The 17,345-nt window shown below is 48.0% G+C and overlaps 1 long non-coding RNA gene across 1 annotated transcript; it reads right to left on the bottom strand.

Annotated features, from left to right (window-relative positions):
• Positions 1-12,452: 12,452 nt before the first annotated feature.
• LOC132234281 (uncharacterized) lies at positions 12,453-15,849 on the bottom strand. The gene is made up of 3 exons (XR_009452880.1): positions 15,676-15,849; positions 14,074-14,277; positions 12,453-13,607 (listed from the first exon to the last, which is right to left on the bottom strand). It is a non-coding gene; the product is annotated as an uncharacterized LOC132234281 (long non-coding RNA).
• Positions 15,850-17,345: the final 1,496 nt, after the last annotated feature.

Raw genomic sequence — 17,345 nt, 5'->3', positions numbered from 1 at the left:
GACGCCAACCCAGATCTTGCTCTCCTTGTGCTCTGAGAGTTTTGAAACAGTTCAGAGGGAAGGCCGTGGGTGTTCAGCAAAGGGAGCAATCCTTCCCGCTGGGGAGAATCAGGGTCAGCCCCTTGGAGGGTTAGCAGGTCTCCATTAGGTGGCATTCTTAAGTCACGGGGAGGATATCCAGGGGCAAGAAAAGCAAATGTTAAGGCCAGAAGAGAGGGATGGGGTGAGGATGGGGGCTGGGAGAGAGAGGGAGATAGGAGCAAGAGCCAGGGAAAGGATGCATTAGTTTTACAAAAATGAGCCCATTGAAGCCGCCACTTGCTCTGGGCATTGTACAGTAGTCCCTCATTATCTGCAGGGTATATGGTCCAAGACTCCTAGTGTGTGCCTGAAACCATGGATATTACCAAACCCTGTATACACTATGTTTCTTCCTATACGTACCTACCTATGATGAAGTTTAATTTGTAAATTAGGCACAATAAGAGGTTAACAACAATAACTAAAAATCAAATAGAACCACTACAGAAATATACTGTAATAAAAGTTACATGAATGACTTTGAATCCATTATTAAGTAAAACTAGAGGCCTGGTGCACAAAAATTTGTGCACTCGTGGGATCCCTCAGCCTGGCCTATGCCCTCTTGCAGTATGGGACCCCTCGGAGGATCTCCACCCCAGTGTGGACCCTCACCCCATGGAGGTTTGGCCAGCCTGGGTGAGGGGCTGATGGCTGTTTTCAGGCTGGCCACACCCCCTTTAGGGTGGGGCGTCCCCACTGGGGTGCCTGGCCAGTCTGGATGAGGGGCTGAGGGCCGTTTTCAGGCTGGCCAAGCACCCTGGTGACATAAGCTCCCAGCCTCTCCTTTTTTTCTTTTATTCTGGGATTTATTTACCTTCTATAAATGAAACTTTGTAGCCTTTAGCAGAGGCCTGCGGAAAGCTTGGCTTCCTCCATCACCAGGGGCAACCCACTCCTGCTCGCTCCAGCTCTGTGGCCACGGCCTGCTGAAAGCAGGTATCTGGGGTTTATTTACCTTCTATAATTGAAACTTTGTTGCTTTCAGTAGAGCTCAGAGCCGGGCCGCGGCAGGCGGGGAACATTGGCTTTCTCCATCACTGGAGCGAGCAAGCCTCCTGCTCGCTCCAGCTCTGTGGCTGCCGGCTACCATCTTGGTTGGGTTAATTTGCATGTAGTTGCTCTGATTGGCTGGTGGGCGTGGCTTATGGCATAGCAAAAGCATGGTCAATTTGCATGTTTGTCTTTTATTAGTATAGGATAGGGTGACTTGAACACAGGCACTGGGATACCATGACAGCCACAATAGCTACTATGTGACTAATGGGCGGGAGCATCTGGAGGGGAGATGCTGGACAAGGAGTGATTCACATCCCCAGCTGGATGGCACGAGATTTCATCACGCTACTCAGAACGGCAGGCAATTGAAAACGTAGAATTGTTTATTTCTGGAATTTTCCCTTTGACATTGTCATGCAGCGGTTTGACCAAGGGTAACTGGAACCTCAGAAAGCACAGCCGAAGGGGGCCTCCTGTATCTGAAGGTGCACTTGGGGCCCTGGGGCCGGAGGTGTGAGCGAGGCCTTCCTCCCAAGTCTTCCCAAAGCAAAGCTCCATGAGAACGCTTTTTGCTTTCAGTCACATCTCAGGCTCTGGGCCCAGGCGCCACGTTCTGATTTTCACCCAGTGGGTCTGTTGAGAAGCCACACTTTGCATTTCTGACAAGTGGATGTTGCCTGCAACCGCACTTTGAGAACCATTGCTCTCAAGTATTCTTGCAGAGGGCTAAAGGGCCAGTGAAGCATTGGAGTCAAAACCACCTTTGCTTTTGTCAGGTCAACAACTTTATTATCCTTTTCAAAGAAACGTCATTATATGAGATGAGCCAAAAGTAGCTGCAGAATCCTCCACCCCCCAAAATTTTTTTGAGCTTTAAATGACCATGTTAGATGCAGGGAACGTGCTACTAAGTGGGAAATGCCTGTTGGCAGGACTCTGAGCCACATGGGGCCAGGAAGTGGGGTGGCCTGGGCTACGGCAGCTCTTTAGAAGCTCCTAAACCTGAGACTCCCTCCTCATCTGTCCTGAGGGCATCACCAGCAACCCTGCACTTGAACACCTCTGGCACCCAGGTGGCCAGGGCAGGCGGCATCAAATAAGTTACCAGAACAAGTTGCTGCTTGCTGGGTCCTCCAGAGAAGCCTCCTGAGCCCGTGTGGGAACCTCCCTGCTTGCCCCCGTGGAGGGGAGACCCTGCCTTTGGTCCCCCTTGCTGTCTGCTCCTGGTGGCATCTCATCCTCCCAGCAATTGCCCAGCCTCTGGGACTACCCGGCTCAGATCTTATTTTCCATTTATGATTGTTAAAGAAACAATAACCTCCTGGAAGCTAAGGAAGCAGGGTCATCCGACAGGTCATACCTGTACAAAAAGAAAATCTTTGAAATGAATGTCAAGGTAGTGATTTCTTTCATGTTGATCACGGAGAATTTCTAAGGCACTAACATTGCTCTCTCTTTCCCCAGTAAGCTCAGAAGTCTGTGGCACGCATGCTATTTGGAACAAGAGGTTAAAGGGGAGGTAACGGAGGACTTGGGAAGAAGGGTCCTTTAAAAATCATATTTTGAAAAGATTAGTTATCTATTCAAAAAAAAGCTACCAGATATGTGGAATGTCATGTTAATAGTGGTTCTCTTTGGTGGTAGAATTATGTGCCAGTTTTATTTATTCTTCACTCTTGTGGGTATTTTGTAGTTGGGGGTGGGGGGGACATGTATTTTAAAAATCAATCTTAGGTTCCATTGCCTTTGCGGGGTAGTGTGTGTGCAGGAGCCCAGACCCACAGGCAAATGGTGACCTGAGAGAAGGGTTCAAATTGGAAACGAGGGGCTGCAGACCAGGGCAGAGAAGTCCGGGAGAAATGGGTTGGCAGGTGCCTGAGGGACCCACTCCTCGGACAGAAAAGGAAAAAGTATATAATTTTATTTCTGAAATGAGAACTGGCATTTAATTCAAGAGAGAGAAGAAGAGGAAGACACTGAGTGATCCATTTAGGGGAGGCAGGGGTAGGACTGATTGGAGGTGCCCTCTGTCCCACAGCCACCCTGGTGCCCTCGGTCCCCGGCAGGTCCCTCGTCCCTGGACCCCAAGGCCCTCACCTCCTCCAGGAACACCTCTGAAATGGAGAGAAGAGCCCCAGTCGCTGGGTTTTTGTGCCTTTGCTGGATGGAGCCGTGGCTGGCCTCGTCTTCTCTGGAAAGGACCTGAGTTCTTTTCCTTCTCTCTCTCTCTTCCTTTCCTTCTTTCCTCTCCATGTCTCTTGCTAAGGAGGAATTAGAGCTGATGCTCATGGGTCCTATGGAACCTCCCCTTCCTCTGTGTCCTGCTCTCTTCTTGTCACCTGCATGGCTTGGCTCTTTCCTTCCGTGTCCCATGAGCTCTGGGGATGACACTTATCCAAGTCACCTTTTCAGCTCACAGGTGCCTCTCGCTGCCCTGTGGACCTCACGGCTTGGGATCGTCGTCCCCATACATTTGTTGTCACCATTCTCTGTGGCTCTTTCTTGGATTCTTGGACTAGGAATAACCTATACAAGTCAATTATGGTCAATTAACAATAAAATGAAGGCGATTAGAACAGCGAGACCTCATTTGCTACCCATCAGTTGGCAGAGATTTTTAAATGATCACGTGTGGAGTCGCAGGATACACTCCCTCGTTTGCCGTTGTTGAAAGTACACATGGAGGCCTCCTTCCTGGGGGGACATTTGGCAATAAGTGTAGAAACCTTTAAGACCATGTGGTACCACTTGACCTAGCAGTTCCACTGCTCGTGGAATTCATCATAAGGAAATAATCAGAGATGGACACGAACAGTCATGCACAAGATGTTCATCAAAGCATTGTTTACATTAGTTTTAAAGGAAAAAGTAAGGGTTGATTAAGTAAATGGATAATAACTGCATGCAATGGAGTACTTGGCAGCGACTAGAAGGCATGTTGCAGAAATACATTTGATGCCATAGGAAATTGTTTGTGCTAAACGGCGAACTAAAACACTGAGTTGTACACCCAGCCTGCCATTACCACAGCCCTCTCCTGAGCTGCTATGTGTCGACAGCCACTTGCATTTGTGACAAGTCATATACCTCCTCCTGCCCCCACTACCCTGGTCTAGAGGTCTGTGGTCAGCTTTTCCCTTTTTAAAAATTGTAAGTGAAAGAGAACCCAAAGCACACGGGCTTGGGAACGAAAGGTATTTAATTGGCTAATAACCCAAAGGCAGGTCTGGATTCAGCTGAGATACCATCAGAAGTTCAACAATGTCACCAAGGAGCCTGTTTCTTTCTGGGGGAGTTACCTCTCCCCCGTTTTCCCTCATGCCTGGCCTCTGAGTTGGTCATGGCCGGGATAATGGCCACGTTTTCATCTCTGGGAGGAAGCTGCTGGCAAAGGCCCTCCTTTCATTGCCCCCTGGGCTGGAGCGGGTGCTGAGGCTTTCTCCTCCGCCCTCCAGCGAGCTGCTGGCAGCTTTGGGCTTATCTTCCCTTGCAGCTGCAGTGGTCTCCCCTGTACCTCGGGTCTTTCAGAGGCGGAAAGAGGACATGCCTGGTAGCTTCTGTGCAAGCTCTGGGATCAATGCTCTCGGTTGCCCAAATTCTTTCATGTGACCCCTGACCCACCCCTGAATTTGAGGGGATGGGATGGGATGCACAAACTGGCTAGAGCTCAGTTATGAGAAGGGAAAGAAGGAATCCATGCTGGAAAGGAACACATATTACATAAAGGAAAGTCAAATAAACATGGAAAATGTTAAATTAAATACAATTACTCAGATTTCTTCTCAGCCTTTAATATGCTAATGTGCACTATAAGCCACCAGACAAGAGGTGGGCAGAGGGAGGATAAGATATAATTTCACTTTGGAAAACGCTAGAGTAACCATAAGGGAGATCAGTGCCTATAAGTAGGGTGAGCTCACACCTGAGTCTGCCCGGAGAGTCTCAGTATATACCTGTTACTCCAGGTATAAATTATGGTATAATGATGACCAGCACTCACATCCCCTCTCAGAAGGATCCCAACTTCAATGATAAATTATATGGTCACCTCCAGCGACCTGTGCTGAGGACCCCATGTTGCTCTGTGTTGAACTGTGAATCATTGACACAATCAGACCTTCCCTTGAGGGTTGGGAATTTGAGACATAGAAAAAGAGGCACTAGGGAGAACTCACAACAGCCAAGCAGATGCAGCAGTTGCATAGACAGAGGGAAGAGAGGCTGGCCCCGCGGCTGGTGGGTCACCAGGCAGGAGCAGCAGGGCGTGCTTCTCCAACAGTGGCAGCAGTGGGGGTGGGGGGGGGGGGGGAGGCGGACAGCAGGCAGCCTGCCCTGATGCCCCTGGCAGTTAGGCTGCAGGGATGCTGTCCTGCGTGAGCCTACTTCCCAGGATGCTGCACCACCCTCACCGGGCAGCTCATCTGAGCACAGGCCAAGACAGCCCCTCTCAGTGTGGGTCCTCAGCCCTGGCTGCAGACACATCAGGACCGCCCATGCAGCTTTTAGGATATACAGACCACCCCAACACCTCCACCCCTAGCCACAGGTTTTTGATCTGCAAGAAAAATATTTCCAAAATTTTGTGAAACCAGGTTTCCAAAACCTAGCTTGCTCTAGATTATAGCAGGTTTTAATATAGCATCCTTTGTTCATTGTTGTGTTTCCCCAAACTTCTGCAATGAACAAATATCTCTTTTGTAACAAGAAAATAAAATGGTTATTTAAAAAGCAAGGAAGTAGAAATAAACGCTTATATCTACATCAACAAGGGTGGCAAGATAATTCAATAGGGAAGGAACAGTCCTTTCAACAGATGATGCTAGGGAACTAGCTATCCACATACAGAAGAATGCAGTTGGAGCCTTACCTCACACCATACATAAAAATTAGGATGCTTATAGACCTAAATGTAAGAACTGAAACTATGAAACTCTCAGTAGAACACATAAGTGTAAATCTTCATGACCTTGGGTTAAGCAATGGTTTCTTAGATACAACACAATAGCTCAAGAAATAAAATAATAATAATAATAATATAGGTTGGACCTCATCAAAATTTCAAAATTTTGTGCTTCAAAGGACACTATTCAAAAAGTGAAAATGGCCTGGCTGGTGTGGCTCAGTGGTTGAGCTTTGACCTATGAACTAGGAGGTCAGGGTTCAATCCCCAGTCAGCGCACATGCCCTGGTTATGGGCTCGATCCCCAGTAGGAGACATGCAGGAGGGAACCGATCGATGATTCTCTCTCACCGTTGATGTTTCTATCTCTCTCTCCCTCTCCCTTCCTCTCTGAAATCAGTAAAAATATATGAATAAAAACAAGAGAATAGAGACGAGTTCAGCCCCATCCCACTTCATCTGGTCCACTGGGCTGAAGTCTTTCCGCTGTCAGTGTGCTGGGACATTTTTAAAAATCAAAAGATGATTGAGGGGCCAATTATATCTTGTGAATGCATCTGCTCCTATTTTTAAAGATAAACTTTATGGTTTAGAACAGTTTCAGATTTACAGAAAAATTGTGAAGATGGTACAGAGAGTTCCCACACACCCCATACCCGGGTTCCTCTAGTGGTAACATCTTACATTATTAGTATGACACATTTGTCACAATTAATGAGCCAATGCTGATACGTGACTGTTAACTGAAGTCTATCCTTTACTCAGTTGTTTTTACCTAATGTCCTTCCTCTGTTCCGGACTCCTCCTGGGACACCACATTTCATTTAGTCGTCCAGGCTCCTACGGCTCTCCTTGGCTGTGACAGTTTCTCAGACTTCCTTGGTTTTGATGACCTTGACAGTTTTAAAGAGTACCGGGCAGGTATTTTGTAGACTGTCCCTCTATTGGGATTTGCCTGATGTTTTTCTCATAATTAGGCTGTGGTTACAGGATTTTTGAGGAAGGTCACAGAGGTGAAGTGCCATTTTTATCGTTTATCAAGGGTACATAGTATCAACAGGACTTACCCCTGTTGACGTCGACCTTGATCCCCACCAGGTGGAGTTTAATATTTGCTGGTTTCTTCACTTATAAGGTTCCTCCTTTCCCCTCCTTGTCTACTCTTGGGAAGGAAGTCACTGTGCACAGCCCACACTAGGGATTGGGGGTCACACGCCACCTCCTTGAGAGCAGGTCACACAGAAACCCATAAGGAATTTGCAATTCTGCATGGAACAGTTGTCTTTTCTCCCCACTTTTTTATGTGCTCAACCATTTAATATTATTGTGAGTATTTATTTTATACTTTCATGGATAGTCGAAAGTACTTTTTCTTTCTTTCTATTCTCAACTTGTTTCAACTTTGGCCATTGGGAACGCCTTACACTTGGCCTGCTCTCAGAATTTTGGGTGTTTTGTTTTGCACCTTTTATTTTTATTTTTTTTGAGCCCTTCCTAACTTCTTGGCAGTACAATAATTTTTAAAAAATATATTTTTACTGATTTCAGAGAGGAAGAGAGAGAGAGAGAGAGAGAGAGAGAGAGAGAGAGAGAGAGAAACATCAATAATGAGAGAGAATCATTGATTAGCTGCCTCCTGCATGCCCCCCACTGGTGATCAAGCCTGCAACCTGGGCATGTGCCCTTGACTGGAATCAAACCTGGGATCCTTCAGTCCACAGGTCAATGCTCTATCCATGCACCAAACCAGCTAGGGCAGATACCATTGTTTTATTGCAATAAATAAATAAATAAATAAATAAATAAATAAATAAATAAATCAAAAGTAGAGAGAATACCATAAACCTCACATACTTATCACTTAGATTTCACAACTTTTAACATTGTTGACATAGCTACCTCATATTTGTTTTTGTCTTTATGGCTAACAGGTAAAGATTTTAAAAACATAATCACAATATCATTATGCTACCCAACAAAATGAATACTGATGCCTGAATATCACCTTTTACAAGTCAGGGCTTAACTTTCCCTGTTGTTTTTTTTATTTTTTATTAAAGCATATTTATAATTGGTTTGTTCACATCAGGTTTACAATGGATTTTGCTAATTGTAGGGTCATGGTGCTATTTAAGATGTTCATCTACCGTCACTATGTCTGATAAACTAACTTAGACCTGGGCGCCTGATTATGTTTCCTCCAAAGTTAAAAACACACCCTGATGCCGACTGTTCTTTTCGATGGACCTTACCTCCAGTGGGAGCGAACACCCCCAGGACCCGCATTTAGAAGCAGAAAGTGAGGCCCCAGGGGAGGGGGAGGGAGGATGGCTTGACGGTTTCAGAAAATTCACAGCAGGTGATGCCCAGTGCAAATGCCAAGACAGACATAACCAGGCTCGGGTTTTATTGGGGCTGTGACAGCTCTGGCTAGCGCTCTGGTTACTAAATCGCAGATTTTTATGGACTGCACAGCTCTATTTTCCCCATAAGCCCTATTACTTTTTAGCACGCCATTCTGTAGAGCTCGGGGTGTTTAGCCATGTACATAAGATGTTAGAGCAGAAACGCCGTACAACTTTATCGAAAAGAATCAGGACAGGTGGCGTCTTTATGTCCAAGGCCCACCCTGTCCCATTGCCCCCTCTGCGGCTCTGACAGTCTCTCTCTGGAGGGGACTCCTGGGGCAGTGGCTCCCCTGGCGGTCCCCGGGGAGGGGTCCTCCTGCGAGGCTATCTTCTCCCAAGTCGCCTGGTGCTGCTGTGCTTGCTCCCACAGGCCCTGGCCCTCACCCATAGCAGCGGGACCCAGTCCTTTTACAGAATATGATGGGTCAGCTGCCCAGCTGATGCCCAGGACAGCACTTTGAGTGCCCTCACCCGTTGCCCGAGAAGGGCCTTTCAGAAATATTGGCTGATGGTGACCGAGCCCAGGAAGCAGCCCCGTGTGTGGGTGCCCCTGTTCTCCGGCAGGATGGCTGCTGGGGGAGGTTTGCCAGGCCTCACTCACAGCGCCGGGGAGAGGACCTGTGGCTTCCTCCATGTCTCTGCCTCATTCCCTCTCCTCCTGCCTTATCTAGGTTTCAACAAGTGGTTCCGAAATTCTTAGGAGCCACTGAGAAAATTAAATGTAAAATGTGCACTTCATAGAGCACACACACAACAGAAAGCACTGATGGTGCTTTTGGGAGGAGGCCTGGCTGGAAGGCGGGTGTGCAGTCACGCCATTGCGAGCTGATGGCTTCCGAGAGAACTGCTTTGTGTAACCTGGCCCGGGGAACCCACTTTCCCAAAGGCCCCCACTCTTCCAAAGGCACCAGCAGCAGCACAGGGAGCCAAGGAGACGGAGCCTGGTGTCAGGACCGCTCCCTCCTGCCTGGGAGAGTGTCCCAGGGATGACTCTGCTGTCCTCTGGGCAGGGGACACGGGGCCGGTGGGGGGGGGGGCGGTCATTTCAGGACTGGTTTGCGCTGTGCCCCTCCAGGCTCCCCATGGCTGTGGTCCCCACACCCAGGGTTCAGGGCGATTCCAGGGTCCTTGACTCCAGCGGGGTGGGAAGAGGAGAGCTCACTCCTCACCGCCCAGCACTGGGGGTGACCAGGACCTCTTTCCACGCCTTCTCTCCGTGGGATCCTCCTCTCCTGCTTTCCGGAAACACCGCCGCCTCCGCTCCTCTGCACATGCCGCTCCCCCCTCAGAAACCACGTCCCAAGTCTCTGTCCTTCACGGCTCTGGCTTGCAGAACTCCCTGGAATTGGGCGGGGCATGACCGTCTTAGAGACTAGGCATGGCTCCCTCCAGGACTTGCTGCTCAGCTGCTGGGAAGGCAAGTTTTACAGGCGGGAGGGAGCCCTGGGGTTTCATTCCTCCTCCTCCTCCACTGGGAGTTCAGTGTCCTCATTTCCCAACAGTTGGGCCTGGAACCCAGGCCGGTGAGGCAGGCCCAGGGTTAACATCAGGTCACTGAAGACCACGTTACAGCGGGGCTGCTGGTTGGGGGACAGCGAGCCATGTTTTTTCTCCAAATCTATTCTGCTGGAGGGCACTGTGCCCGCCCGTCCCCTGAACGCCCAGGACCTTCCGATGTGTGAAGCTTCCGATAAGAGCTTTCTTATTCATTGACTGGCAAAAACTCTACTTATCAAACCATTCCCGGGTCCTCTACAGACACGATGGAGGGAAAACCCAGAAGGAAAATTAAAGCTTGAATGCGGTCTTGCAGACTTCTGCTTCATTTCCTTGTAAATTGAGTGCGATAAGACACATTCTCAGCAGCCCGCATATGCAGCTGTATACTTTTCCTTCGTGCGTGGACCTAATCCTGAGGTATCAGACCTCACCTAACAGTGGTACAAGGCTTCTGGACACTAATTACGTCTTCCTTTATGTCCTTGTTTACAGCTTAACGTTCATCATTTCTCGCTGTAAAATGTCGAAGTACCTGGGAGATGGAATACTCAGACAGTCAAACCTCTCTCCCAACACTCACTGTGTTCCCAACAGACTCCGGAGGGAGAGGGGCTCTCTGCCTGCCAGTCACTTCTGAGCCGTCACTGTGCACTGGACAGAAAAGCCACGACCTGGCAGTAGACTTGGGTTGTGCGAAAAGTAATAGTAATAATGTTTAAAGGCTTGCTTAGTGCCGGTACCAGGCGTGACTTGCTAGCACCCATCACTGCCTGCTGCAAAAGCCACACTTTTTGTGGCTGTTTGTTGTCCCAGCTTTGGTTTCCCCAGAGAGGCTCTTCCTTTCTTCAGGTGCTCTCCCTGCCTCTCTGAGAATTTAGAGAAGGAGGGACGGGGAGACAGGGGAGGGGAGTCGACCTGGGCCCGGCCCTCATTTCCAGGTTTTCCCCTCATAACACTTTACTCCTAGAAGGGTGATGCTGAGGTTAACCTCAAACTTCAAGCCCTTTCAAGGTGAGAGGCAACACGCATGCATTTGAGCTCAATAAGAATAGCTATTCAGGCCCTAGGCAGCGTGGCTCAGTTGACTGGAGTGTCGCCCCATGCACCATGGCGTCATAGGTTCAGTGCTGGTGAGGGCACAGACCCGGGTTGCAGGTTCGATCCCTGGGAGGAGGCAACAGATCAATGTTTCTCTCTCTCTCTCTCTCTCTCTCTCTCTCTCTCTCTCTCTCTCTCTCTATATATATATATATATATATATATATATATATATATATATATCTCCCTCCCACCATCCCTTCCTCTCTCTTCCTCTCTGTCTAAAATCAATAAAAACATGTCCTCAGGTGAGGATTATTTAAAAGAAAGAAAGAATAGGTCTCCAGAAGGCACTGACTCAGGCAGAAGCCCGATAGTGCTCCGATTAGGGAATAATGGCGATGGGTCTTCATGGGAAGGGAAGGGGCACAGTTACATCCGTAGAAGGAAGGGTTCTATTGGTGCAGACAAGCTAGCCTAGTGATGCTGATCCCACACAGCGCTTAATTTCCAGTCCAGCAGTGACCACTTACAACTGCTTTCTTGCTCTCTTTGCAAGCAGATCGTTGGGGCACAATGCTGCCTGAGCCCCAGTCCAAAGGTTGTTTTGACCTGTTTGCACATTCCACAGACGGAGGCGCGGCAGTTCCTCTGGGCCGGCAGCTCCGGCTCCGTTTCTCAAGTGTCTCTGTTTATGGTATTTTAACAGGAGGTCCGGCACTTCGATGGCCGCTGATCTCAGGGCTAATAGTGATTATGAGATTCACTTTTCTATGACTTCCCCCAGTGCAGTGAGAAGGACCATTTGAGAGGAAGGTGAACGGCCTGGAGGACTAACGACCAATTCTGATTCGGCAGGTCTGGCGGGACCTGAGAGTCTGCCTCTCCCAGCAGCTCCCTGGTGAGGCTGCTGCTGCTGGTGGTCCCAGGACCACACTCTGCGTCCCTTTACCTGGATTATCTGACGTCGTCTTCATTACAACCTATGCGGTAGATGCTCTTTTACAGATGAGGCCAGTGACATGCAGGGAGGGTAGGAGAGGACCTGAGGTGGCCTGGCTGGAAGCGGCAGAGCCTGGGAGGGTGACTCATTCCAGCCTCTGTGGCCTGAACACGCAGCTGCTGCACCTGCTGCCTCCCGTTCTCAGTAGGCACTCTTGTCAAGAGGAAGATAGGAAGTGAATTTGAGACATTGACCTTCATCCAGAGAAGTCTGTGATGAGTCCTTGTTAAAGCCACGAACCCATTTTTCATTTATCCATGTTGCCAGTTAGGTGGGCATCCCTCCAGGCATGCCTGTGTTGCCATAAGTTGGACCCAACCTCAGTGAGAACTCACTGGGTGCCTGACCTGGACCAGCCCAGAGCTCCAGCAGAGCATGGAGGACTCAACCTCACAGGTGTCTGGTCACATCTCTAGAACACGTTCAGCAGCCCCCAAAGACACCAATACATATTCTTTTTAAAAAAGATTTTTAATAGATTTTTTTTTTTTTTTAGAGAGAGAGGGAGGGAGAGTGAGAGAGACAGAGAAACATCAATGTGAGAGGAAATATCTATTGGCTGTGTCCTGCATGTCCTTTACAGGGAGTCAAGCCTGAAACTTGGCCATGTGTCCTGGCCTGGAATCCAACTGGCAACCTTCTGGTACATGGGATGACGCCCAATGGAGCCACCGCACCCAGGGCACCAAAGTGTATTCTGTTTCATTACTTTGAGGCAGGCTGCTCAGAAGTGATTGCAGGCAGCAGAGGTAGCTTGTGCACCTCACTTGAAGCGTACAAATGGCACAATACACCTTCTCGGCGTCCTTCTCCAATGGGTTAAAAGAGCCCCCTGTCTAACATTGTGCACCCACGTCAGGCCCCGGAGGGAGAAGCACAACACCCGGTGGTCAATGTGCAGCCCTTGGAGCCAGGCTGCTGAGTTCAAATCCGGCTCTGACGGGCTGCTCTGGGCGGGGGCAGTACGCATAATCTCAGTCTCTCTATGCCTTTCCCTACCCAGAAGGAGAGATGATGATAACGATAGCATCTACCCCTATTGTGAACGTGTTTTGAGCTAATTCATGTGAGGTGCCTGCCATAAGAATATTCCTCAAAAACATGCAAGCTGCCATGACCTTTCTGAGAATGTCCCCTGGAAATGCAGGGGACGTTTTTGTTTCTTTGCATATGTGTAAGGCCAGGCAGCGAATCTTACTGATTCTTCCCAAGAGGAAATCGCGGGAGAAGACCTGCCACTGGGCATTTTCCAGTCCACGGCACCTGGAAAGAACGGACAGCAGGCCAGGGCAGGGAGAGAGAAGATGTGCAGGTGGGTGTGAGCACTTGTTCGAATTATGCTTCTGTTGACTCATCTAGTCTCGAAGCTCTTTAAATTAAGACCCTCTCCTTTGATGATAACCGCGTGTAAGGCAATATTTGCTGAGCCCAGTACCTGCTACCACTGCAGGACCGAAATGCAAACACACTTGTAAAGTGGAAACACGCTTTTATTTCCTGAGGGCCCTGTAATCAAGGCGAAAGCTGTTACTTGATCGCATAATTAACCTTAGGAATAGGAGAGTAAACAGCACAATGCAGGGATTTGTTAATTGGTCTTCCCTGCCACTGATATTAGCCCCACGTTGATCTGTTGTTCTTCTCTGTTGATTCATCTTAAGTTTTCTCATTTGGATTTCTTCCGGGTAAGCAAGGGGAAAGAGCGAAGGAAGAGCGTTTTAACAACTTGAGCATATTCTGTGGGTAAGTGATTTTTTTTTTTTCTTAGAAGTGGACACAGCTTGGAGGAAGTGACTCTCTTCCCTAGCAAAGTCAGGCCTCTGGAGATCCAAATTTCTGTTCTGTGCACGGATTAGCCCGATTGCGGGTTCCTGATGTGGGAGGCCCCCAACCCGCACCCCAGGCCGTGGAGACATAAAACTGCCAGTCATGCTCATGGGCAGTCATGCTTCCAGGACTCTGAGTCTCAGTCTAATTTAGTTCTAATTTATGTTCCCCATCACTGTGACTCCTCAGCCGAGTGGGGATGAACAGAAACACTGGGGTGAGTGTGGGCTCAGGCTCTGTGATTGGAGGGGGCGCGAGGCTTCGGTGAGCACAGGACCACAACCCCTCTCCCAGGAGCTGGAGAGGATGACACTCACCAAAGCAGGAGACCTGGGTTCTGATAGCGGAGGCACTGTCGCAGCCTTTCTCCGTGGGGCTGGTGTTTCTCTTCCACATGGCACCCCTGTGCGGGCCCTCAGGCCGATCTCCAGAGCAGCCAGTCACTGCACAGGAGATTCTTTCGCGGGAGCCCTGGCTACCTGGTTATGAAGCAGACTTGCTTCATTAGCCCTGGGTCCCTGCTGGCTGCTTAAACAAAAAAAAAAAAAAAGAAAGAAAATAAATAATTCGTGGAGGGTAGTGATATTGCCTGATGTGTCATACATACTTGAGATTCAGCTTATGAATGGTCACCTATGACCTCAGGACAGTAAGAATCTGCCCACTTCGACAAACCATGGACTTCAATTGACAGGTGATGGTTAAAGAGCTCTCAAAAAAGGAAAACTGGCAGATGGTCCCTCTGGGTGCTTTGAAACCTTCAGGAATCTCTGGGTAAGAGTCTAGATCGCCAACCAGAAAGCCACAGTCACACACACACACACACACACACACACACACACACACACACACACACGAATGAATAAATAGCCTGTAGCTACCAGACCCAAACACTACATGAGAGCTGTGGTTTGGGGGCTTTGTGGCAACCCAGGCTGTGTTTAGAAGGATCAGCCTGTCTGTCTGTCCTTTAGACCTTACACTCAGCCTGAGGGGCTGAGCTGATAGCAGCAAGCCCCGCCCACCTGGTCCCCCAAGCCTGTGGGCCTGAGGCTTACGGTGGTTCTGGAGCCTGTAGAGAGCAGCCAGGGCAGATGAAGAGTCCACAGCCAACGCCGAGGACTCTGGTGGGCAGGTTTGGAGGGTCCGGAGTAGCTGGCAGGGACCGCGCCCTGCGCAGCTGGCTACGTATTGATAGGCGCCAGACTAAACCCACCGCACACCTCGCTGGTGTGAAGAAGCCTCTGCCGTCAGGGAAATGGTGCACCGGCCCTCAGCATTGCCTTCCACAGACCTTGAATACAGGCACAAAGGAAGTTTCTGCCAACCCACTGCTTCTACTCCCACTGGCCCCACTCTGGCCTTTTTGCAATTCTGATCTGGAATTTCAAGGGAAAAACAGAGGTTCCAAAAGAGATATCCTGAACTTCATTTTACAAAAAGTTCAGTCAATTTTAGTTTGCTGAGAAGTATTTCCAAGTAGAGAGAACACGTAAGATACCGGGTGGGAGAATTTGGAAGTAAAACCCAATTTGCTAACTAGCAAGTGATGATGGAAAACCATTTGGGGGTGGGGTGGGGTGGGGTGGGGGGAGAGGGGACTATATCCTGGGGCCTCAGAAGTGGCTAGTCCTCTTGATCTAAGCTACTGGGGCGACAACTCAGTGTATCCATCACACGCTCTCAAAGCAGAACCTGAAATCCAAAGCTCTGGGTCCTACTAGTTCCAGACCTTAATGCAAGTTTTCACCCTGAGACGGAAGGAGAGTGGTAATAATAAAGACCCCTTTAGTAAGAGCTCCTGAGCCAGAGACTCTGCTAAGCATCATCTATTCAGTCCTCCAACAGCCTCATAGGAGGGGATTCTTACTGGGGTCCTTATACAGAAGAAAAAAAAAGACAAAGAGAACTCAGGTAACTTGCCTCACACAGCTCCCGTCCTAGCCTCCCCTTGGCTCTCCAACACTCCCGTCCTAGTCTCTCCTCGGCTCTGGAACTCCTCTGGAAGGAGCAGTCCTGTAGCCCCATGGACTAGGTGAAATCGTGATGATGAGCAAGGGCAATGCCTTGTAATGGATATTGACTGGAATGAGTCAAGAAATGTCATTATTCTGAAAAAATGCTATACGGATTATTTTTGGCTTTGCTTTAAACAAAATATATTTTAGCAAAGTAATGCAAAAAAAGTAAAGCATATCAAAATGCAGCACCATCTTCCCCCGTCACAAAGGCAGACACATAACTTTTTAGCTGATTTTTCTGATGTGTATGCCCTTTCCTTTTATAATATGCATATCCCCTTATTTCTTAGTGTCTTTCATTTTAGATATTAGTAATTGCTAATTATGGTAGATGAGGATTTAACTCTCTTCCCCTGAATACATGTCAGCAACAGCGTTAATCAGTATTTACATTTTTATGGCTACATAAATATGGTTTGCTGCGGGGCTAATAGTGCATTATACTTCTGTTTCTTTCACACGCTATATTGAATTAATAATTACCTCATTTTTATCTGTTGTATAGCTTTTAATGTATTGAAACTTAGAAATTTTTTCTAAATGTATCATTAGATGTCCTGAGTACTGAGGAGCTTTTTCTCTAAATGGTCTGTCAGGATGGTGAGATGATGTGTCACTTCCTTTTGTAGTCTTAGGGCCTTTCCCCTAAGGTCCTCCTCCTCACACCTCACTGGTAGTTCCTGCGTCCAAAGGCCCATCTATCATCCTAGAACTCCCTTCACCCCTCTCCCAGATTGAAATCCCTACTTTCTGTATACCACGTTTTCCTCTTTCATGTTTATTTCCTTGTTTTATTGGACGACATTTTCCACAAGCTTTAAAAAAAATTTCTATTGAATTTTTGGGGGTGACAATGGTTAATAAAATTCTATAGGTTTGAGGTGTACAATTTTATATCATCTGTATATTGTATTGTGTGTTCACCATCCCAAGTGAAGTCTCTTTCTGTCACTTATCCCCCCTTTACCCTCTTCTACCTCCCCCACTCCCTTTTCCCAATACTATTTGTGTGTCGGAAGTTTTGCTTTTTTGCTTAATGCCTTCACCTTTTTTATTAGCCCTCCCCCCCCCCCCGCACCCCCCCGAACCCTGTCGCCTCTGGCAGGCATATGTTTTCTGTATCTCTGAATCTGTTCTTATTTTGTTTGTTTGTTTTGTTAATTAAATTCTGCATATAAGTGAAATCATACAGTATTTGTCTTTCTCTGACCGGCTTATTTCACTTAGCGTAATACTCTCTAGATACATCCATGTTTGTCAAAAAGGCAACATTTCCTTCTTTTTAATGGCAGAGTAGTATTCCTTGGTGCAAATGTACCACGGCGTTTTTATCTACTCATCTACTGATAAACTCTTTCTAAAGAAGCTGGTGGGCTGGAAGATTTGGAAGCAGTCCACCAGCTTCCTAAGAAAGAGTTTGTGAGTGGTGTTTAGAGACTTTATATGTCTAGAAATGTCTTTATTCTTCCTCTGACTTGATCAATAATTTGGCCAATAATTTCAATCCTAAATTGAAAATAATCTGCCTGTCGAATTTTGAAGACTTCTTCATTCTAGCTTCTGATGTT

This window comes from Myotis daubentonii, chromosome 5, assembly GCF_963259705.1.
Source record: "Myotis daubentonii chromosome 5, mMyoDau2.1, whole genome shotgun sequence".
NCBI classification, from domain to species: domain Eukaryota; kingdom Metazoa; phylum Chordata; class Mammalia; order Chiroptera; family Vespertilionidae; genus Myotis; species Myotis daubentonii.
Note: the sequence above shows the minus strand (reverse complement) of the source record. Positions and strands in the feature narration are given on the sequence as shown.